The 23,938-nt window shown below is 42.9% G+C and overlaps 1 protein-coding gene across 1 annotated transcript in view; it reads left to right on the top strand.

Moving 5' to 3' along the window:
• The window catches only part of LOC137657609 (palmitoyl-protein thioesterase 1-like), a 376,665-nt gene that overhangs the window by 164,455 nt on the left and 188,272 nt on the right, over nt 1-23,938 (top strand). The window lies entirely within an intron of this gene.

Genomic DNA, 23,938 nt, shown 5'->3' with positions numbered 1-23,938 from the left:
TAACACAGAAAGCATGGCTATTTAGTTATTTTACAAGATTTCCCAGGGGGTTTGGAAAAGCACTCAGTAGTGCTGATGAACGGGATTACTTATGTTTGTGGCTTAGCTTAACAAAGGGACTCTTTCCATAAACCTTAACAAGCAGGTGCACTTTTGGGAAGTTGACAGCATAGCAGAACTGTTTGCTAGGTTCATTCAAGAAGGAGGACTGTTCGAGCATACACACTCAATCAGCAGGGTTCTCGCTGTAAGGGTCAATAGTAATCCATACATCATTGCGTGGTGAAAGGTCTTCTTATTACAAGTTTTTACTATAGCTTGACTGGCTCGCCATTCAGTTGGACAAAAAACTTCAAGCATTCTACTCCCCAGTCCCAGTCCGATAGCAGCATTCAAGGACATCTTCCAGTATTCCTAAATATTCTATGTGCTTCCTCCTTTCCACCTATTTTCCCATTTTGGCGTGACTAAATAGTCAGTTGAATACATCGTAGCTTGGCATGTTCTTGATAGCTGCCACAGGCTGAATGGAATCCGGATCAAATATTTTCTTTCACCAGGGAAGCTCCTCAATCTTCACGGTGAAGGATCCCCCTTGGCCATTCTGAGTTCAGGAGTTCATGGTCTGGACCAAAAATCCTGCTGGTCACGACTTCAAGTCCATTTTCATCTCTTCCCTACAAGAAGGGACTGGCACGGACAAGAGGATTTACCCTCCTGTCCTCGGCGGACACTGCAGCGCCTCTTATAAAAATGAAAGGAAGAAAGGAAAAAGATCATAGAACACTGTTTTTTTCTGGCTTCATGGGACATTCAGATGCATTTTTCTTGCAGGCAAGGCTAGGAAAGGAAAGAGTCACCTCGTATTCTAGCACACGAAGTCAATCATATCAAATCTATGCTTCTCCTGATAAGAACCTGTCCGGAACAGAGTTCTTATACACAAGAGTCGGGTAACAATTGACAAGCTTCTCTGCTCATTACATTCAAAGCTCTATTTATAGGCCCCTAGATACTTGTATCTTTGGCCCAGTAGTAGTTCCTTAATAGATTGTGTAGCAAACCTAGTTCTTTCCCAAGACAGCTTAATATAGGGGTCACAGTGTAAGTCTAGAATGAGAGGTAAGATCAGCTTGCAATTTTACTTATTCGATCTTCCTTTTCCTTGTGGTGAAGCCGTTACTACTTTATTTGCTTAAACAGATACTAGATGGAGGAAGCCACATGATTATTCAGTTTTTCTTAACAGATAAGTTTTTTTTTATTAGAATCTCCCCAGTCCTCCCAGACGAAGGGGAGGACCTCTTTGGCCAAATGTAAGCAAAACAATTTCTCATAAATGAACACACATTCAGATAACATATCCTCCAAACAAATAAAGGTGCTTCCTTGGCTGTCTACCTGTTGCTGATAGTGACAAAGCCTATGGCTGCCTACCAGTTGCTGATAGTGACAAAGCCTATGGCTGTCTACCAGTTGCTGATAGCGACGTAGTCTATGGCTGTCTACCAGTTGCTGATAGGGATGAAGCCTATGGCTGTCTACCAGTTGCTGATAGTGACAAAGCCTATGGCTGTCCACCAGTTGCTGATAATGATGAAGCCTATGGGTGTCTACCAGTTGCTGATAGTGATAAAGACTATGGCTGTCTACCAGTTGCTGATAGTGACAAAGCCTAGAGCTGTCTACCAGTTGCTGATAGTGATGAAGCCCATGGCTGTCTACCAGTTGCTGATAGTGACGAAACCTATGGCTGTCTACCAGTTGCTGATAGTGATGAAACCTATGGCTTTCTACCAGTTGCTGATAATGACAAAGCCTAGGGCTGTCTACCAGTTGCTGATAGTGGAGAATCCTATGGCTGTCTACCTGTTGCTGATAGTGGTGAAGCCTATGTGCCTCCATGTCCATGTTATTAGGAGGTTGACATGAGTCAATTTTTGCTCTTGTAGAGGACCAAAGTGCTTTGGCATTTCCCCAGAAAGTAGACTAGCCAGTTATAGGGACTTCCTGCCTCCTGAGGATGTCTCTTATTAAAAGACAAAGGTTTGTTAAATTTTTGTGAGAGCAAATTACATATTTTCAAGGTAGTTTTTATTTTTTCTAAACATACAAAAGTCACACTCTCCTTCTCAACCACCCCTTAAGGTTTAAGTGGGAGTTTAGTGGTCTGTCAGGTGGGCCTCCTTCCGCCTAATTACCATCACAACATTAAATGTTAACACCAGTATTCAGCGTTGCTGAAAGTATACTCTTATAAGACTTAGTTTTGTATAATTAGGAAAAATGCAAATCACTTTCAAGATTTTGTGATACTGTTTTGATTCTGTAATTTCCTGTAAACTTAAATTACATCTAAATCAAAATATGTCCCTTGTATAACATTATGAATTTAATGTGGATTAAACGTGTTTGCCATCCAATAGTATTCAAAGTTTTAGTTCATCTCATGAGCTGCATTTGTACAAGTTAGTATACGAAATAATATGGCCCTCATTCCATCATTTAGTTTATATTTGCCTTCGATATACTGAGCTATCCATGTTACCAAAGAATTTATGGGGAAACTGGTGTGTTTAATTCTCATAAAACATTTCTTATGGCATTTCATAGGGTGGGTCATCCAAAACGTAGGTCATCCAAAGGGTAGGTCATATAATAGTTTTGTAGAGAATGTGGTTCAAGTTGAGTGACAGACCCTTTTTGATAGGGTAGATCATCAAATGAAGGTCATGGGTCAGAACAACCCCCCCCCCCTTCCACACAATATAAAATGTGATTCCCTGGAAAGCTTAGGATGTCTAAATTCCAAAAATAACTGGTGACTGGAAAAATAATAGGCCTACATATGACAAATAACCACTTCTGTTCACTCATTCTAATTAAATAGAAATGTCCATCCACAACATTCCACATTGCCTAAAAGTCGTCCGAATGAAATAATGTACCCTAATTTGAACAAAATATATTCACATAAATTGGATATGTTTGAGTTCGTTGTTTGGGACAATAAAATTCCAAACAGATTTGAACAAATTGTACGTACCATTTAAAGCAGAATTCAAGAGCTTTCGGTTGCACATAAAATATTGAAATTGGGCAGGTCTATACAAAGTTCTTGACGTATACAATATATACAAGAATCTCATTACTGGATACAATATATTACAGTTGTATTCTTCTTGTGGTAGTTTATACAAAATCTAATTCTGAGGTATAAATGCAACCTCACTTATTATCCATTATCATTATTGAAATGATTAAAATTTTTATTTTTAAAATTATTGAGATTTCCAGTGATGTTGCTCTTAATACGTATATCGTTAAAGTGTTACTTAAACTTCATAACTTTGGATTTCTTAGAAGTCCCATACATAATAAGTTTATGTCTTGAAGGTGAAGAACATTTGGAATAAAGATATTTTACTTTTCTTTCAGGTGAGTTTATTTACCAGCACATTTGAAATCCAAAACCAGAAGCCAGTAAGCAGAAACTTTCTATGGTCAACCTGATTCCCCTAATAATATGGGAAGGATATGGAGGCTTGAGGAACGCTGATGGTAGAAAATTAAATTATTTGTATCTAAATTGAAGCTGATAACAAGGATGGAGGCTGTAATATTTAACCGACACCAGTTTAAAGATAAGTACAAATTTTCATTATTTAACTTTTCTCTCAGAGGTTTACACCTCAGTTAGGGTACAGAGTAGGTAATAGATATCAATGGAAGATAGCTTTATATGGTGTACTCCTGTACAATATAGTGTTGAACATTATACAGTACTATTTGAAAAAGTCCAGTATCACAGTTATTCTCTTGCAAATGTAATTGTTCTCAAATTATCTTTTATGAGATTGTCATAGATATTGTCATTACTATACATTGTTAGTTTTGTGTCTGTATAATATCGGATCATTTTAGTTACTGTATACAAATAGTTCTCAAAAGGTAAATTATCAAAAAGTCTTATCAAAGATGCAGTTGATAATATAAGTTTAGATAGTATGCCTTCGTGAGTCATAGATTTTAAACACTCTGCCTTAGGACCATGGAATGCTAGATTTCTTAAACCTATAATTTTTCAATATTTAACTTAGCCGGTGATTATATAGCTGCAACTCTGTTGCTCGACAGACAACTCTACGGAAAAACTCGCCAGCGATCGCTACACAGGTTGCGGGTGTGCCCAACAGCGCCATCTGTCGACCAGATACCCAGCTCTCAATGTAAACAAAGACTCAATTTTCTCTCTGTCGAGGTGTCGACAAGACGTACTTTACTCGCTGTTGCTAAACTGGAGTTTTTCACATCTATTTGGTGAAGTACTATATTCTAGTTTTGAGCTTTCGCTATGCAGGTGTTTTATCTTCATCTTAAATCTTGAACTCGTTTTGGATAGATTTAATTATGGTGACAAAGAGAGTATGGACTTTCTTTCACTTTTAAATGGCCGACCCTTCCCTTAGACGGAAGTGTGTTTAGGCTTTTAGTAATTATCTTATCACGTTATAGATTTTCCTCTATATATTTTATATCTCTCCGCCTTTATTAGGCCTCTTCGATTAACTTTCCATTTATTATAAACATATAAAATAAATTTTAATGTTTTGTTTATATGCGACCTTTCCTGAGAATAGGCGGTCCTAACTTGGAAACCGAAGTTAATCAACGTTGAGCCCTTTATATCGTAATTAGCTTTTAAAGAGCTAAGGATTTCAAACTTTTTAAATGTAATATTTTATGAAAGAATTTCTTTGATAGTCTTCGTACTGTTTTCAAAGATGAACTAACGTTTAGTTTATTTATGCTACACAGTTGTTGACGTTCAGGACGTTCAACATGCGCTCTATCGTTACGATAGAGAGAGAGTGTATCACGGTTTCACTTTGCAGTAAGAGTAAATCGATTCTGACGTTTTGTTCATTCTTACTTAGCTTAAATGTTTTAAATTCTATTTTAAAGGAACTTTTTATTTGAAAAACCTTTCAGTTTTTTCCTTTAGTCAAATAACATGTTTTTTTGACGAAATATAATTGGGCTCTTCTCTTAGGTGCGAAATCAAGAGAGAAAGAGAGAGAGAGATAGAGACGGAGGGAGAGAGAGGAGAGAAAACGTTCCGTTCAAGCGGGTAACGTTGTTCTCGAGTTACTCTCGTCCCTAGTCGCTGTACGGGGAGGAAGGATAAAACGTTTTTAGTTTTTTATTCTCGTCCCCAGGCTATGTGCGGTGAGAGATTGAAAACGTAGTTTATATGAACTAGTGTTTAGTCTCTTTCCCAGCCACTGATTTTTTTTTTATCTTAAAATATGTTTTCTGTTTTTTGCTGGTATTAATGAGCTTGCATTATACGACTGATTTCGCAATTACTACCTTTTAATGAAGGGTAGAATTGCGGGTTTCAGGTAGAAATCAGTAAAAGTTTCGATTTCAGTGAAATAAGTGCAAAACAGAAAATCGAAGTGATAAAGTGATATGCGCAAAGTGTTACAGTGTTGCGTCCGAGGGTTCGTCTGTTCGTGCCTGTCGTTCACCTACTCCGGGACCTCTTGCATGCTCCCAAGCCCAGGGGAGAAGTAATGTCAAACGACTTATGGGTTCGAGAGGCCTTGATCAACGAACAGACGTTTTCCCTCTATGGTATCGGGTGTATCTTACCAAGATCTCCCCTACCATAAGACGAGAGAGACGTTTTTTCAATATTTAACTTAGCCGGTGATTATAATAGCTGCAACTCTGTTGCTCGACAGAAAACTCTAAGGTAAAACTCGCCAGCGATCGCTACACAGGTTGCGGGTGTGCCCAACAGCGCCATCTGTCGTCCAGATACCCAGTACTCAATGTAAACAAAGACTCAATTTTCTCTCTGTCGTGCTATCGACAAGACGTACTTACTCGCTGTTGCTAAACTGGATTTGTTTTCACAACTAATTGGTGAAGTACATTATTCTAGTTTTGAGCTTTCGCTGTGCAGGGTTTCTCTTCACAAATCCTTGAACTCTTTTTGATAACGGATTCTTTGTTGATGACTTTTTGATAGTTTTTGAATTCCCCTTTGACCAATTCAAAATGGCTGACCCTTCACAAGTCCCAAAAGTTAGGAAGTGCAATGCTAGGGACTGTTCAAGGCGTCTTCCGAAGGCTTCTATCGACCCTCACACTGTTTGTTCCAATTGTCGGGATAAAACCTGTCAATTGGAAGATCGGTGTGAGGAGTGCGTTGGGCTTTCGGAATTCGATTTTATCGAATTCCAAAAGTATACACGTAGGCTAGAGATAGATAGAGTTAGGAGAAGTTCCTCTCGTTCTATAGATATTTCATCTCCTCATGCCCCACAACCTATTCCTTCCCCTGTAGTGGTTGCTCCTAATCCCCCTTCTGGCACTCAGGAACCTTCGATGGCTGATATGATGCGTGCCATCCAAGCTCTGGGTGAGAGAGTTGAGTCCCTAGCTAGTGACCGTAATCAGCTCATGGCGGATGTGAAGGAGCTGAAGTGCAAAAGTGCAGTGGGAAGTGATAAAGTGAGTGATAGTGTTGTGGATAGTGTTGCGCTTGAGGGTTCGTCTGTTCGTGCCTGTCGTCCTCCTAGTCCGGGACCTCTTGCAAGCTCCCAAGTCCAGGGGAGAAGCAATGTCGTACGACAAATGGGTTCGAGAGGCTTTAATCAGCGAACAGACGTTCCCTCCGTGGTATCGGGCGTATCTACCCAAGATCGCCCCTACCTAACAAAGACGAGAGAGCCCATTTATACCTCGTCTTCGGAAGGTGTTTCTCGCAAGAAACCATGGACCAAGGTCTCACGACCGTTAAAGCGCAAGTCGGTCCCTTCCGCACAAGTCCAACGGCCCAGCTGTAGCCACTGGGTCAGTTCGGACTCGCTGCAGTCATCCGATGACTGCTCACCTCCTAAGAGAGGCAAAGCGGTACCGCTTCAGACAGTTACACCGTCTGTCGCCGCACCTGCTCCTGTAGACCCTAAGTGGTCTTTACTGCAAGACATGCAGTCTCAACTAACGTCGCTTATGCAGGACTTTCGTGCGGAGAAGGTTGCTGCCGCACCAGCTAGTGCAGCTCCTTGCCTACAACCACCCACACGATCGGTTGTGCGTCCTGGGGACGCTGAGGTAACCTTCTCACGCACACCAGTTGAGAGAGTTCCGCCACCCATGCGTTCCAGTGTGATCTGCCAGCCGCATGTTGACGTTCAGCGACGCACGGAGGTATCCGTTGACGTTCGTGAGGTTCAACAACCGTCAGAGTTGTTTTGTTTTGACGCGGTGCGTCAACCTCCGCAACCCAGTGTGGTTGCCACTGCTCACCCACATCAGTCCAGACAGTCTGGAGTAGACGCTGTGCGTCCCCGCGCTGCTATGGTTGTTGCCAGCTCACAGACTGGGCAGCAGTTCCATGACGTTGCGTCCGGCTCAGTCACGCATGCACCCGTGCGACCGGACTCAGCTAACCAGCCGTTACCCACTCCGTTGCCGTTCCCTCATCAGTTATCGGATGAGGGACTTTCTGATGATGATGGTGCTGCACACGTAGATGAACCGCATTCAGAACTGGACGAGCCTAAGTCTACGCAACCCTCTTTGGACTTTAGGAAAGTTTTGGCCCTGTTCAAAGAGATGTTTCCGGACCAGTTTGTTTCTGTGGCTCCGCGTTCTCCTCCGTCAGAGTTTGTGTTAGGCATGCTGTCAACCACTCCTGCCTTTACTAGACTCGTCCTCGCACGCTCGTCCAAGAGAGCTTTGCGGGTGATAGGAGAATGGCTGCAGTCCAAAAAGAGTTTAGGGAAGACAGCTTTTACATTTCCCCCTGCTAGACTCTCTTCTAGATCGAGCGTCTGGTATGCCACGGGAGAAGTTCTCGGCTTGGGAGTTCCTGCCTCTGCCCAGGGCGACTTCTCAAGTCTTGTAGACTCTCCCCGCCGCCTTGCCATGAGACGCTCAAAGATATGTTGGTCATCTTCGGACCTGGACCACCTTTTGAAAGGTATCTTTAGAGCCTTCGAAGTTTTTAACTTCTTAGACTGGTGTCTAGGAGCTCTAAGCAGAAAGATCTCTCCGACAGAGAAGGAGACTTCCTTGCTCATTATGTCCTGCATGGACAAGGCCGTACGTGATGGGTCTAATGAGCTTGCTGCATCTTTTGTGTCCGGAGTCCTTAAGAAGCGTGAAAACCTATGGTCATTCCTTTCAGCTGGAGTTACACCATGCCAGAGATCCGAACTTCTGTTTGCTCCTCTTTCCAAGTGCCTTTTTCCAGAGGACCTGATTAAGGAAATTGCCGCTTCTTTGATACAGAAGGATACTCACGATCTTGTTGCGTCCTCAGCTCGCAAAGCCACCCCTTTGCCTACCTTGTCAGCTAGACCAAGGATGGACACTCCAGCGTCCCGTTTTATTCCGCCCTTTCGTGGCAGAGCCTCCAGCAGAGGAGGTGCTCGTGCCGAAGGGAAACGAGGAAAAAAGAAAGGAACCAAGTCCTTTAAGGGCAGAGTCTGACTGCCAGCTTCTTCAGACAGCAGTGGGAGCCAGACTCAAGAACTTCTGGCAGACCTGGGAAAAGAGAGGCGCAGATGCACAATCTGTGAAGTTGCTCAGAGAGGGGTACAAAATCCCGTTTGTACGAAAACCCCCTCTAGCAACATCTCCCATTGATCTCTCTCCCAGGTACAGAGAGGAAGACAAGAGACGAGCATTGAAACAGGAAGTGTCTCTCTTACTAGAGAAGGGAGCGGTCGTCAAAGTCTCGGACCATCAAACCCCGGGATTCTACAACCGCCTCTTCTTGGTGTCAAAGAAGACAGGAGGGTGGAGGCCGGTGCTAGACGTCAGTGCGCTGAATGTCTTTTGTCACAAAGCAGACGTTCTCCATGGAGACCACAAAGTCGGTTCTAGCAGCGGTCAGAAGGGAAGACTGGATGGTCTCTTTAGACCTAAGGGACGCCTACTTCCACGTCCCCATCCACCCGGACTCCCAACCTTTTCTGAGATTCGTTTTCGAAAAGGTTGTCTACCAGTTTCAAGCCCTGTGCTTTGGCCTAAGCACAGCTCATCTTGTGTTTACGAGGCTGATGAGGAATGTAGCCAAATTCCTTCATTTAGCGGACATCCGAGCCTCCCTCTATTTGGACGACTGGCTTCTCAGAGCTTCTTCCAGTCGTCGCTGTCTGAAGGATCTAAAGTGGACTCTAGATCTGACCAAGGAATTGGGTCTCCTTGTCAATATGGAAAAGTCACAAGTGGTCCCATCCCAAACTATTGTGTATTTAGGAATGGAGATTCACAGTCTAGCTTTTCGGGCTTTTCCGTCGGCCCCCAGAACAAGCCAAGCCCAGTTATGCATCCAGGACATGCTGAAGAAGGAACGATGTTCAGTCAGGAAGTGGATGAGTCTGATAGGGACGCTATCATCCCTGGAACAGTTTGTGTCATTAGGAAGACTACACCTCCGTCCTCTTCAATATCACCTAGCAATTCACTGGAAAAAGGACAAGACGCTAGAAGCGGTCTCGATCCCCATTTCCGAGAAGATGAAGTCTTGCCTGACGTGGTGGAAGGACAGTATCAGCCTCAGAGAGGGTCTGCCCCTGGCTGTTCAGACTCCCAACCACGTTCTCTTCTCGGACGCATCGGACGTAGGCTGGGGCGCGACATTAGACGGTCGGGAATGCTCGGGAATATGGAACTCGAGTCAAAAGACAATGCATATCAACTGCAAGGAGCTACTGGCAGTACATCTGGCCTTGAAAAGCTTCAAGTCTCTCCTTCAAGGCAAAGTGGTGGAGGTGAACTCGGACAACACCACGGCTTTGGCATACATCTCCAAGCAAGGAGGGACCCACTCACTGACATTGTACGAGATCGCAAGGGACCTGCTCACCTGGTCAAAAGGTCTAAACATATCGCTAGTAACGAGGTTCATCCAAGGCAACTTGAATGTCATGGCAGATTGTCTCAGTCGGAAGGGACAAGTAATTCCAACAGAATGGACCCTCCACAAGGATGTATGCAAGAGACTTTGGGCCACCTGGGGCCAGCCAACCATAGATCTCTTTGCAACCTCGATGACCAAGAGGCTCCCAATATATTGCTCACCAATCCCGGACCAGCAGCAGTTCATATAGATGCCTTTCTCCTAGATTGGTCACATCTAGATCTCTACGCATTCCCACCGTTCAAGATTGTCAACAAGGTACTGCAGAAGTTCGCCTCTCACGAAGGGACAAGGTTGACATTAGTTGTTCCCCTCTGGCCCGCGAGAGAATGGTTCACCGAGGTACTTCGATGGCTAGTAGACGTTCCCAGAACTCTTCCTCTAAGGGTGGACCTTCTACGTCAGCCACACGTAAAGAAGGTACACCAAAGCCTCCACGCTCTTCGTCTGACTGCCTTCAGACTATCGAAAGACTCTCGAGAGCTAGAGGCTTTTCGAAGGAGGCAGCCAGGGCGATTGCTAGAGCAAGGAGAACATCCACCCTTAGAGTCTACCAATCGAAGTGGGAAGTCTTCCGAAACTGGTGCAAGTCAGTATCTGTATCCTCGATCAGTACCTCTGTAACTCAAATAGCTGACTTCCTCTTATACCTGAGGAAAGAACAATCACTTTCAGCTCCCACTATCAAGGGTTACAGAAGCATGTTGGCATCAGTCTTCCGTCACAGAGGCTTAGATCTTTCCAACAATAAAGATCTACAGTACCTCCTTAAGTCTTTTGAGACCACGAAGGAGCGTCGTTTGGTTACACCTGGTTGGAATTTAGACGTGGTACTAAGATTCCTTATGTCAGACAGGTTCGAGCCGCTACAATCAGCCTCCCTGAAAGATCTCACCTTAAAGACTCTTTTCCTGGTATGCTTAGCCACAGCTAAAAGAGTCAGTGAGATTCATGCCTTCAGCAAGAACATCGGATTTTCGTCAGAAAAAGCTACATGTTCACTACAACTTGGTTTTCTAGCCAAAAACGAGCAGCCTTCTCGACCTTGGCCGAAATCATTCGATATTCCAAGCTTATCGAATATGGTCGGCAATGAACTAGAAAGAGTCTTATGCCCTGTGAGAGCTCTTAAGTTCTATTTAAAACGAACTAAACTTTTACGAGGCCTGTCTGAAGCTTTATGGTGTTCAGTTAAGAAACCATCTTTGCCTATGTCAAAGAATGCTTTATCCTATTTTATCAGACTGTTAATACGAGAAGCTCATTCCCATCTGAGTGAGGAAGACCAAGCTTTGCTGAAGGTAAGGACACATGAAGTTAGAGCTGTCGCAACTTCCGTGGCCTTTAAACAAAATAGATCTCTGCGAAGTATAATGGACGCAACCTATTGGAGAAGCAAGTCAGTGTTCGCGTCTTTTTATCTTAAGGATGTCCAGTCTCTTTACGAGGACTGCTACACACTGGGACCATTCGTAGCAGTGAGTGCAGTAGTGGGTGAGGGCTCAACCACTACAATTCCCTAATTCCATAACCTTTTAATCTTTCTCTTGAAATTTTTTATTGTTGTTTTTTGGGTTGTCCGGAAGGCTAAGAAGCCTTTCGCATCCTGGTTGATTTGGCGGGTGGTCAAAGTCATTTCTTGAGAGCGCCTAGATTAGAGGTTTTGATGAGGTCCTGTTGTATGGGTTGCAACCCTTGATACTTCAGATCCTAGGGGTCGATCAGCATCCTAAGAGGATCGCGAGGCTCCGTAAGGAAGACGTACTTAAAAAGGCAGAGTAATTGTTCAAGTCGACTTCCTTACCAGGTACCTATTTATTTTGTTTTTGTTATTTTGATAACTTCTAAAATGAAATAAAAACTCTTAGCTCATAATAATGTAAACATATATTGCTGGTCTCTACCCACCCCCCTGGGTGTGAATCAGCTATTATAATCAATTATAAGTTAAATATTGAAAAATGTTATTTTGATAATAAAATAAATTTTTGAATATACTTACCCGGTTATTATAAATTAAAGGACCCTCCCTTCCTCCCCAATAGAGACGCAGTGGAACGAGGAGAAAATTGAGTCTTTGTTTACATTGAGTACTGGGTATCTGGACGACAGATGGCGCTGTTGGGCACACCCGCAACCTGTGTAGCGATCGCTGGCGAGTTTTACCTTAGAGTTTTCTGTCGAGCAACAGAGTTGCAGCTATTATAATCACCGGGTAAGTATATTCAAAAATTTATTTTATTATCAAAATAACATGTTTCTCCTCGTCATCCGAAGGCTTTTCGCATAAGAAACCTGTCACAAGGTTTCGAAGCCCTTAAGCGAAAGTCAGTCCTTTCAGGACAGGTCCAGCGTCCTGGTTACAACCATTAGGACAGCTCTGACCCTATGCAGTCATCGGATAACTGCTCGCCGCCTAACAAAAGCGTAACACAGACTCCGAGAGTCTTTTTTTTGTTGGCAAAGTGTTGCGGTCACAGACGTTACCCTCGTCTCTTACCACAACCATTTCCGTTGATCCTTAATGGGTTGTATGGCAAGACATGCAGTATATGCTTGCCTCCCTTATTGAAGACTATTCTGCCGATTAGTCCGTTGAGTCTAGCCGTTTATCTCATCGATATCCTGGCTTTCAACCAACCTAACGTTCCTTTGTGCTTACTGTTGACGTTGGCGTAGCTTAGTCACGTCAGTCAGGTTGTTTAGAACCACACTCGATGCGGTCTCGTGTGGTTTTTCAGCCGCATTTGGACGTTAGGCCACTTGCTGATGCTCCTGTTGACGTTCAAGACGTTCACTAACAATCGGAGTTGACTTGTTTTGACGCTGTGCGTCAACCTCCGCATTCTAGAGTTGTTTTGACTGCTCAGTCTAGGCAGTCAAAGCAGTCTCGAGTGGACGCTGTGCGTCCTCACGCACCTGTTGTGGTTGACAGTTCACAGACTGTCAAGCAGTTACATGACGTTGCGTTCTGGTCCGCTACTAATGCACCAGTGAGTGTGGACTCTGCTTGTAAAGCATTGCCACCACGGTAGGTCTCTCCCTTGCTTGAGACTCAGCTTTTATCGGACAAGGTTCCTGTAGATGAGGAAGTTGCTGTTCCCCCTCCTACTGATATTCCCTTGAGGACTCTGTCAGATGGAGAGGAGCCTAAAGCTGCTTAGCCCCCTATGGACTTTGATTAAATCATGATGATTTTTTTTAAGGATCTTTGTCCGGATCTTTTTGTAACTGCTGCTCCTCGTTCGCCTAAACGTCAGAGCTTACACTAGGCCTAGCTACTTCGAAGCCGTTGTTTTTAAGCTAGTGCTCTCTCGCTCTCCTAGAGAGCTTTACGTTGGCTAGGCGACTGGTTTTTCACCAGGAGGAGTTTGGGGGATACAGCCTTTGCTTTCCCTTCTTTTAAACTGGTTTATAGAGCGAGAGTCTGATATGACACGGGAGAAGTTCTCGGCTTGGGAGTTCATGCCTCTGCCCAGATAGACTTCTCAATTCTCGTAGACTCTCCCTGGCGCCTGGCCAGGAGACGCTCCAAGTTGTTTACAGGTCAACTTCACAGCTGTTTTCGAGCCTTTGAAGTTTTGCTGTACAATTATGTCATGCATAACAAGGCTTTCAGGGATGGTAAGCGGTACCGCCTCAGTCGCTAACCCCGTCTGTTGCTGCACCTGCTCCCGTAGACCCTAAATGGGCTTTGCTGCAAGACATGCAGTCTAAGTTTGCGTCCTTGATAGAGGACTTTAATGCGGAGAAGGTTGCTACCGAACCTTCTGGCCAACAACCTTCCAACCGGTCGGTTGTGCGCCCTGTTGACGCTGAGGTAACCTACTCGCGTCTGCCAGTTGAGGTGGTTCCTCCACCGATGCGACCCAGTGTGGGTTGCCAGCCGCACGTTGACGTTAAGCGACGCTCGGAGGTGGTTGTTGACGTTCAGGACGTTCAACAACCAGCAGAGGTGACTTGTTTTGACGCAGTGCGTCAACCTCAGCAACCCGGTAGGGTGTTGACTGCACAACCCAGACGGTCTAGACAGTCTCGGGTTGACGCTGTGCTTCCTCGCGCACCCATGGTTGTTGACAGTTCACAGACTGTGCAGCAGTTCCATGATGTTGCGTCCGGCTCCGTCACGCATGCACCAGTGCGACCGGACTCAGCGAGCCAGACGTTGCCCACTCCGTTGCCGTTTCCTCATCAGTTTTCGGTTGAGGAACCCTCTGATGAGGACGTTGCTGAACAACAAGACGATCAGCCCCCAGAATAGATCAAGCCCTGCTATCCATCCAGAAGATGCTGAAGAAGGAACGCTGCTCAGTCAGGCTGTGGATGAGTCTGGTAGGGACGCTGTCATCCGTGGAACAATTTGTGTCACTAGGAAGACTACTCCTCCGTCCTCTTCAATACCATCTAGCTTTTCACCGGAAAAAGGACAAGACGCTAGAAGCGGTCTCGATCCCGGTTTCCGAAAAGATAAAGTCTTGTCTGACTTGGTGGAAGGACAATATCAACCTAAGAGAGGGTCTTCCCCTGGCTGTTCAGACTCCCAACCACGTTCTCTTCTCGGACGCATCGGACGTGGGCTGGGGCGCGACACTAGACGGTTGGGAATGCTCAGGACTGTGGAACTCGAGTCAGAGGAGCATGCATATCAACTGCAAGGAGCTGTTGGCAGTACATCTGGCCTTGAAAAGCTTCAAGTCTCTCCTTCGAGGCAAAGTGGTGGAAGTTAACTCGGACATCACCACGGCCTTGGCGTACATCTCCAAACAAGGAGGTACCCACTCACTGACGTTGTACGAGATCGCAAGGGACCTGCTCATCTGGTCAAAAGGTCAAGACATCTCCCTAGTAACGAGGTTCATCCAAGGCGACTTGAACGTTATAGCAGATTGTCTCAGTCGGAAAGGGCAAGTAATTCCAACCGAATGGACCCTCCACAAGGATGTGTGCAAGAGACTTTGGGCCACTTGGGGTAAAACCATCCATAGATCTCTTTGCAACCTCGCTGACCAAGAGGCTTCCAATCTATTGCTCTCCAGTCCCGGACCCAGCAGCAATACATATAGATGCTTTCCTCCTAGATTGGTCACATCTGAATCTCTACGCATTCCCACCGTTCAAGATTGTCAACAAGGTACTGCAGAAGTTCGCCTCTCACGAAGGGACAAGGTTGACGTTAGTTGCTTCCCTCTGGCCCGCGAGAGAATGGTTCACCGAGATACTTCGATGGTTAGTAGGCGTTCCCAGTAGTCTTCCTCTAAGGGTAGACCTTCTACGTCAGCCACACGTAAAGAAGGTACTCCAAAGCCTCCACGCTCTTCGTCTGACTGCCTTCAGACTATCGAAAGACTCTCGAGAGCTAGAGGCTTTTCGAAGGAAGCAGCCAGTGCGATTGCTAGAGCAAGGAGAGCGTCTTCCATTAGAGTCTACCAATCGAAATGGGAAGTCTTCCGAGACTGGTGCAAGTCAGTTTCTGTATCCTCGACCAGTACCTCTGTAGCTCAAATAGCTGTTTTTCTCTTATTCCTGAGAAAAGGACGATCCCTTTCAGCTCCCACTATCAAGGGCTACAGAAACATGTTGGCATCGGTCTTCCGGCATAGAGGCTTAGATCTTTCCAAACATAAAGATCTGCAAGACCTCCTTAAGTCTTTTGAGACCACCAAGAAGCGTCGTTTGGCTACCCCTGGATGGAATTTAGACGTGGTACTAAGATTCTTCATGTCAGACAGGTTGGAGCCGTTACAATCAGCCTCCCTGAAAGATCTCACTCTTAAGACTCTTTTCCTGGTATGCTTAGCCTCGGCTAAAAGAGTCAGTGAGATTCATGCCTTCAGCAAGAACATCGGATTTTCGTCAGAAAAAGCCACTTGTTCGCTACAACTTGGTTTTCTAGCCAAAAATGAGCTGCCTTCTTGGCCTTGGCCTAAATCTTTCGATATCCCCAGCTTATCGGAGATCGTAGGCAATGAACTAGAAAGAGTCTTATGCCCTGTTAGAGCTCTTAAGTTCTATTTAAAGCGTACTAAACCTTTACAAGGCCAATCTGAAGCTTTATGGTGTTCAGTTAAGAAACCATCCTTGCCTATGTCAAAGAATGCTTGGTCAGACTTTATCAGATTGTTAATACGAGAAGCTCATTCACATCTGAGTGAGGAAGACCGAACTTTGCTTAAGGTGAAGACGCACGAAGTTAGAGCTGTAACAACTTCCGTGGCCTTTAAGCAAAATATATCTCTGCAAAGTATAATGGACGCAACCTATTGGAGAAGCAAGTCAGTGTTCGCGTCATTTTACTTGAAAGATGTCCAGTCTCTTTACAAGAACTGCTACACACTGGGACCATTCGTAGCAGCGAGTGCAGTAGTGGGTGAGGGCTCAACCACTACAATTCCCTAATTCCTTATCCTTTTAATCTGTCTCTTGAAATGTTGTTTTTTTATGGGTTGTCCGGAAGGCTAAGAAGCCTTTCGCATCCTGGTTGATTTGGCGGGTGGTCAAAGTCATTTCTTGAGAGCGCCTAGATTAGGGGTTTGATGAGGTCCTGTTGTATGGGTTGCAACCCTTGATACTTCAGATCGTAGGGGTCGATCAGCATCCTAAGAGGATCGCGAGGCTCCGTAAGGAAGACGTACTTAAAAGGCAGAGTAATTGTTCAAGTCGACTTCCTTACCAGGTACCTATTTATTTTGTTTTTGTTATTTTGATAACTTCTAAAATGAAATAAAAAACTCTTAGCTCATATAAGTGTAAACATATATTGCTGGTCTCTACCCACTATCCTGGGTGTGAATCAGCTATATAATCACCGGCTAAGTTAAATATTGAAAAATGTTATTTTGATTATAAAATAAATTTTTGAATATACTTACCCGGTGATTATAAATTAAATGACCCTCCCTTCCTCCCCAATAGAGACGCAGTGGGACGAGGAGAAAATTGAGTCTTTGTTTACATTGAGAGCTGGGTATCTGGTCGACAGATGGCGCTGTTGGGCACACCTGCAACCTGTGTAGCGATCGCTGGCGAGTTTTTCCGTAGAGTTGTCTGTCGAGCAACAGAGTTGCAGCTATATAATCACCGGGTAAGTACAGTATATTCAAAAATTTATTTTATAATCAAAATAACATTTTACGCTTGTTGAATTATTAATGATTGTTATATTGGCTCAAAATTTATTATTTCTATGTCAAGTATTTCCCTTCCCTTTTGCCCAAAAGTTATTCATAAACTGAATTGACCTGGGTCCCCTTGTTTCATGTTTGAGGCTAGTCCAGCGGCTTGATTACTATGACAGGGTATATTTGATTAATATTACAATTTTCCTTCCAGCACTGAAGTATATCTATTTCTGTCAGTAAACTTAGGCTTCCAGGATCAATGGAAAGTAACAGAAGTCAGTCAATTTACCAAATTATTTTTAATCGACTTCTTGCATAAGTGATACCCTAATTTGCATTTATTGAAGCTAGTTTCCATCTAAAAACGCTATTTCTAACAAAATTATGAATCACATCAGTTTTGTGTATATAAAATCCCCCCAAAAATTAGATCAAATGTTAAAACATTTTTATAAACTGAATCTACTGAACACGTGTGCTTGTTTCTATTAATTTTGATAAAAGAATAGCTATGAAAACTGGTTTGTTTTTTGCTATAATCACATCTAATAGCAGTTTTCTTATGACATTTTATTATGTTTCAGTTCGTCTACCAAAGTATCTTATTTGTTCTAAACTGTAGAAGAGTAATTCGTGATTTTTTTTTCAGGTTACAGTTGGTCGTTTGCTTGAGATTTAACAAAAGACTGACAACAAATAATTAATCAATTAATCACAAGAAAACTTCTTCTCTTCACTGCAAGAAAAAAAATACACGTCATGGTTTTGGGAGTGGAGATTATTTATGATTTTCAAAATTCTTGTGTAGATCTTTTTACACAGTGAGGCTATTAAGTACCTTATTTTAACGTAATTAATCTATTAAAGTAATTTTCCATAAATCCTAAAATTTGTTGCTATCTGTTCCAAATAGATGTTTTACATTATACTAATTAAGTCTTAACTAACGTTAACGCTATTGTCAGTTTTTTTATTTGAAAATTTCAACATGAACAAAACGTAAAATCAACTTATACTTTACTTGCAACTCGAAATATCACTGAATCACCAATGACTTTGATCACCATCTCAGTCTTTTGCTATTTTGTGTCATACTAAATTTACTAGAAGCCTCAATATTGAATCTCACACTCACTAATGTATTGTCATCAAATGAAATTTTTACTTACCATAATTTTTTTTCGTATTTATACGAGGTATAACAATGTTGGTAATGACTTGTTTTATATAATTTTAAGTTGTGTGCCTCTTAATTCTAATTTAATTCAGCCACAATGCTTGTATGTTTGCCATTCTTCTAAGCACATATGGGATAACATTTTTATGCTACTTGAATTTGTACATTCGGATAATTAATGGCTATAATTTCTATATAGTATTTGAAGTAACTAACATATGATCATATCACTATTATAAATCATAAAACATATTAGCTAAAACTTTGATATTATTATTAAATGGATAGTTTTTCACAAGCAAGCATTGTGGTATTTTAAGTTTTTTTTACAAAAAAAGATATGGTATAATGTATGTCTAAAACTATATATTACCACAAGTCAAGGTATTTGATATTAGCTTTACTTAATCTTCTGAATATATTGAACCTATATTGTGAATATATTCTCAATTGGGTGATGTCTTACTGGGTGACGATCTGTTTTATACAGTGATTTCTATTCTTCATTGTATATCTATGATATCATGCTCTTCATGGCATCTTTGGATACTGGACTAAGGCTGAAAGATTGGAAAGCTACTTAATTCAGGGTTTTTTAGTCTGTATTCTGTCTTATGACATTGTAAGGATTAGTTTTTATCCTTACTTTCCATTAGGCCTTCCTCTTCTGTGTATATTTGTTGGTCATTAAGCTTTGCCTGTAATGATACCACATCATATGTACCTTGGTAACATAAATCCTATGACGATTGTTAGACCTTTTTGGAGTTCTTTGTCTAGATGTTGCATAATTGTGAAAGACCAAGTTTCAGCAGCAGTAATTTAGTTCCACTTTTCTTGCTCTGTTTGATGTGAAGTCTGCCTATAATGTATAATCTGTAGAATTGTAAATGACTTACACTAATTGGTTAGATCATAATTCTTCCCGTATGTTAGTTGACTGGTTTGACCGAACGATTGCAAATTTGCTAAGCCATCAAGTTTATGATGTTAGTAACTGATTATATACAAAGGTTCTGTCTAGATAGTTGTTTTCTTGGATAATATGTAGTCAGATACTTTAACAAAAGTGTTCTGTAGTCTCTCTTCATGGGTCTTATTGAAGGCTGATATTTTATCATTGGTTAATTGTTGATGGTTTGATGAATTGAAAATGCTAGTGTTTTTAAGAAGTTAAGGCATTCCCCAAAAAATCAGACTATCTATCTTGAAAATTTATTCTTAAACAAGTCCTGAAATTTGATAATTTTGACTCTCTTAAAACTTATTTATCTTTTCATGATAGGTTTGTTGTGTTTTTTATATGTAAACATGGATCTCATTCGAAGATGTATAATAATGATTTCACAGCTTAGTTTCCTTTAGATCTTTGTTTCTCTGAAGGCTTCTTGTTTGTCCCCTCTTTAAATAACCGAAACTATTTGCTTCAATGGTTACTGGAGGGAGCAGGTATTGCAGTTGAATTGAAATTCATAGTATAGATCTATGCTTTTCTTCTTTCTGACTTATTATTAGTTGTAAAAAATTTTAAAAAAAATGAGAAAATTATGTAAAATGTTATGATCTTCCTGTATCAATTCAGAATATTTTCCTTCATACTTAGGTTCGCAAACTTTACAAGACTTTTCTAAGTTTCAGGATTATGTCTGACTCAAAGAAATTTTTAGGCTGCTCCATCTGACAGTTTTGAAAGGGCCAGTTTATTTTCGAAAGATTTAGAATTTGTTCTTGAGTTGTCTTTTGAGTGGTGTTGATATGGCCTGGTTTAAAGTATCTCCTAGAGTAAATTCTGATATCTTTAGTATTTGTTCTTTGGTGTGTTGAGTTTCTTTGGGCCTTCCTTTCTCAATGGAGTTGTTTGTGAGAAATCGTTGTTTACAGATATATTTTTCGGTCACTTATGGGTATAAAGGGCTTTCTTTAATATTCAGGTTTTTAGGCACTTTCTTTATTAGAAAGTCTTGTATCAAGAGTTCCCTTTACCAATTTTTAGCAATTATACTCCTTATTCCGATTTGCTTAAAACATCTTTCGTAGCACCCCTTGGTCTGAAGAATCATTTGAGGAAGATCTTAGTCATGGATTATGGAGAACTTCAGGTATTCCATGGTTTTCATTTAGGATAATGAAGATACTGATTATTCTACTGCATGTAGTAATCTGGAATCTTTTTTCTATGGAGTTTTTTAAGGTGCTTCTTTATTCAATAAGCTATCTGAGACATTTACTTGATTTTACAGATTTTAGTATTACTTCGTTTACAGATTTTATCTTATTCAAGACACCACTTTGTCTACGGAGTTATTTAGGGCTTGTTCCTTGGTCCATTCACTTATTCATGACCCTTCTTGGTCTTGGAAGTTATTCTGGACACTTTCGTTTTTAGTGTTCTTTAGAACACTACTATGGGGTTGTCTTGGACACTCATTGAATAATGAAATTATCAGGGACATTCTTTGATCTGTAAGTTACTCTGAGCATCATATTGCTTATGATAATCCTTTGTGTGTATGGAGTTATCCTCTACACATCTTGGTTTTCAATATTAAACTTACCCGATAATCATGTAGCTGTCAACTCCGTTGCCCGACAGAATTCTATGGAGGGATACGCCAGCTATCACAATACTAGAAGGGGGTGTATTTACCAGCGCCACCTGTGGCCAGGTACTCAAGTACTTCTTGTTGACACCTCCTCAATTATTCCTCTGTCGTGCTTCCGGCAAGACGTTCTGGGATACGCTTATGTTCTTGGAGTATTTTCACGACTTTGGTGAAGTATTTCTCTTTGATTTCGGCTGTCGCTTTACTGGAAAACTTCTATATTAGCTTAGTTAGCTTTTGGAATTAATTTGATTAATTTTGGTGACGAGAGAGTATGAACTCTCGTTCACCTTTCAATGGCCGACCCTTCCCTTAGACGGAAGTGTTGGTGTCTAAGAGAGTATAGACTCTCTTTCTTAATTTTGCTTAACAAAGTTATAGATTTATTTTATATCTCTCCGCCTCTTATAGGCCTCTTCGATTAACTTCCTTTTATTATAAACTCATTAAAATTAATTTTTATATTTGTTTATATTCGACCTTCCTAATAGTAGGCGGTCTTTTACCGAAGTTAATAAACTTTGAGCCCGTCATTTCGGTTTTACCTGTTAACATATTATGCTATTTCCGCCACAGAGTTTGAAAGATTTTCTTTGACAGTCTCGTACTGTTTTCAAAGCTGAACTAACGTTTTGTTTTGTCTCTGCAGTTGTTGACGTTCAGAACGTTCAACTTGCACTCTATCGTTACGATAGAGAAAGAATGTTCACGGTTTCACGTTGCAGTAAGAGTAACCGTGTCTAGCGTTTTGTTCATTCTTTCTTAACTTAATGGTTTTGATCCTAATAAAGGAACTTTGCAGTTTTTTCCTTTAACAATAATATGTTTTAACGATATATATGATTGGGCTCTTCTCTCAGGTTCTAAGTCAAGAGAGAGAGAGAGAGAGAGAGAGAGAGAGATAGAGACGGAGGGAGAAAGAGGATAAACGTTTCATTCAAGCCTGCCAGGCGTACGAGTAACGTCATTATCGATTTTTGCTCTTCTCCCTAGTCTCTTTAGGGGAAGAAACTAAACGTTTCTAGAGTGATCTAGTGTTTAGTCTCTTTCCAACCACTGATTTATCTTTCATTAGATTTTTCTGTTACATTGTAATTCTGTTTTCGCAATTACTAACTTTGAGAAAGGATAGAATTGCGTATTTCAGGTACAAACCACTTAAGTTTCGAGTTCAGTGAAATAAGTGCAAACAGAAATCAAAGTGATAAGTGATTAGTGCGTGAGGGTACTTTTGTGCGCGCCAGTCGTCCTCCCAGTCCGGGACCTCTTGCAAGCTCCCAAGCCCAGGGGAGAAGCAATGTCGAAGGGCATAAGGGTTCAGCAGGCCTTGATCGGTGCACAGAAGTATTCTCGGTGGTTGTGGGCGTGTCTTACCGAGACCGTCACTCCCACCCGCAGACGATTGAGCCCTTATTTTGCTCGTCTGCAGAAGAGATTAGGGGAGAAAATAAAGGCAGAGTAACGCTGGTCTCAGGTCTCAAGACTTCTTAAACGTTAAGTCCAGACCTATGCCAGACGTACGAAGTTAAAGTTCACAACCCGAATGCAGTCGTTGGGTTAGCTCTGACTCTCCTAAGTCATCAGTTGATTACACTCCGACTAAGAGGAGTAAGGTTCTGCCACAACAGATCTCTGCTGTTAAGGCTTTACCTCAGCAGAACTTAGTGTCTGCCGACCCCAAGTTAACTCTACTGCAGTCCATACAGTCACAACTTTCGGTCTTGATGCGTGAGTGTCGGGCTGAGAGTGTTGCACCGCCTGCACTCCCTCCACCTGTTCTCGCTGCACCTGTGCTCGCCCAGCCTGCACCTGCTCCGCCTGTGCTCGCCCAGCCTGCACCTGCTCCGCCTGGTCGCAGCACCATCTGCCAGGCGTACGATGTTGTGAACTCTACTACAGTCCATGCAAGCACAGCTTTCGGACTTGATGAGTGAGTGTCGGGCTGAGAGTGTTGCTCCACCGCCTCCGCCTACACTCCCTCCTCCTACACTCGCTCCGCCTGATCACAGTACCATCTGCCAGGCGTATGATGTTGTGGACTCTACTACAGTCCATGCAAGCACAGCTTTCGGACTTGATGCGTGAGTGTCGTGCTGAGAGTGTTGCACCTCCTGCACCTGTGGTGCACCAACCTCCTGCACCCGTTCAGCCTGTGCTGCACCCGCCTGCACCGGTGGTGCACCAACCTCCTGCACCCATTCAGCCTGTGCTGCACCCGCCTGCACCGGTGGTGCACCAACCTCCTGCACCCGTTCAGACTATGCTGCACCCGCCTGCACCGGTGGTGCACCAACCTCCTGCACCCGTTCAGCCTGTGCTGCACCCGCCTGCACTCGCTGCACCCAGTCGCAGCTCCATCTGCCAGGCGTACGATGTTGAACCACTTTCGGAGTTTGCTGTTCACAGTGTTGTTCAGCCTCAGCTTTCTTTAAGGCAACCCTTGCTTTGGGATCAGGAGAGTTACACTCTTCCTCCTCCTCCCCTTGCTGCTCCTCCAGTGGTGCAACTCTCGGTTGGGGTACAACAACCTCTCCCCTCCGTGAGTCTGTCTGCTCAACCAGCGCTGCACCGAGTTCAACCCTCATCTAGGCAAGCTCATCTACACCACGCACTTGCGCCTCAGGAGCCTCAGCTTGCTAGAACTTTACCTTGTTCTGCGCAGCCTCAACCTTCTCATGCTCCACTCATCTCTCAGGAACAGGAACGGACTACTCCGCCTCCGTCCTCCGCTTAGCTGGTACAATCCTTGGGTGCAACTCTTGCTAGGAGTCAACCTCCTTCACCCTTGCACCTGCCTTCTGCTCCGTCTGTTGTTCAGCCTATGCAGTCTGAACCTCAGGTTTTCCCTCAAGTTGAGGAAACCTCTGTTGTTGTTCCAGCTCGTTCTGACTCTGCTGTTCAGCATACCATGGTTTAAACCCCATGCAAGCATGCATTAAGCACTCTAGCACTGGTCATGGAATTTCTGAGAAATGTTAAACGCCATGCACACGCTCTGCTTTCCTTTCAGCAGGCTCTGCTTACAGCAGGCTCTACTTCCTACATGCTCAGCATTCAGCATGCTCTGCATTCAGCATGCTCTGCATACAACATG

The sequence above is a fragment of the Palaemon carinicauda genome, chromosome 18 (assembly GCF_036898095.1).
Source record: "Palaemon carinicauda isolate YSFRI2023 chromosome 18, ASM3689809v2, whole genome shotgun sequence".
Lineage (NCBI taxonomy): Eukaryota > Metazoa > Arthropoda > Malacostraca > Decapoda > Palaemonidae > Palaemon > Palaemon carinicauda.
The sequence above is the reverse complement of the archived record's forward strand: the minus strand, read 5'-3'. Positions and strand labels throughout refer to the sequence as shown.